Raw genomic sequence first — 833 nt, 5'->3', positions numbered from 1 at the left:
CTAGAACTTTCAGTTCGGCTGGTCAGTTTCACAATGAGAGACATTAAAAATTCTGACATATGATGAATTCTGGCAAAAGATGTGACAAAAATAAATTTCACATTGCTTTGTGATCAGACATTTTCACAATTCTGGTTCCTGATGAAGTTAATATGAACGTTACTGAGGTGATGATCTTGTCCTGACAAATAAGAAAATTCAGAGCGAAAGCAGAATAAGAAAAACAGCTTCAGGGCACAAGAAGATTCTAATGTAATGACATTTCATCAGAATACATTGAATGATGACACAAAACTGCATTTTTCGAACAAATAGCTCCAACATGGCCGTTATTTCGCTGCGAGCAGGGTTCGAACCTACGCGGGGAAACCCATTGGATTTCGAGTCCAACGCCTTAACCACTCGGCCATCGCAGCTGACAGCTACGCAGCCAATTCGTTCTATAGAAAGCATTGTGATATCAGACACGCGGGATTGCAGTAATGCGATGAACGGTGTCCCAGTCTTTCTTTGAGTAGGGATTGAATCTGCGTGGGGAAAAAAACATTAGATGAACCTTCACAGTATTGAGAATGTTAAGAAGAACGAACTGTTTTGATAACAGGAACACAAGATTATGTCGCTGGACTGGGAATCCAGAGGCCTGAACTCACCTTTCGTGACAAGATTTGATAAATCTGGAATTGAGATTTCGTCTCAGTAACGGCGCAGAAAGGTTCTGCTTCAGACGGATCATATTTCCACAACCGGGAACACATTTACACAACAGGGAATGATTTGACACAACCACAATGAAGATCTGTCCCCGGCAGAGTCACGGTTCCATGACAGAG

The 833-nt window shown here is 41.9% G+C and overlaps 1 non-coding gene across 1 annotated transcript; it reads right to left on the bottom strand.

Annotated features, from left to right (window-relative positions):
• Positions 1-335: 335 nt before the first annotated feature.
• On the bottom strand, positions 336-416 carry trnas-cga (transfer RNA serine (anticodon CGA)). Its single transcript has one exon. It is a non-coding gene; the product is annotated as a tRNA-Ser (tRNA).
• Between the last annotated feature and the right edge of the window lie 417 nt (positions 417-833).

Source organism: Scyliorhinus torazame, chromosome 24 (assembly GCF_047496885.1).
Source record: "Scyliorhinus torazame isolate Kashiwa2021f chromosome 24, sScyTor2.1, whole genome shotgun sequence".
Lineage (NCBI taxonomy): Eukaryota > Metazoa > Chordata > Chondrichthyes > Carcharhiniformes > Scyliorhinidae > Scyliorhinus > Scyliorhinus torazame.
This window is presented reverse-complemented; position numbering and strand designations above follow the sequence as displayed.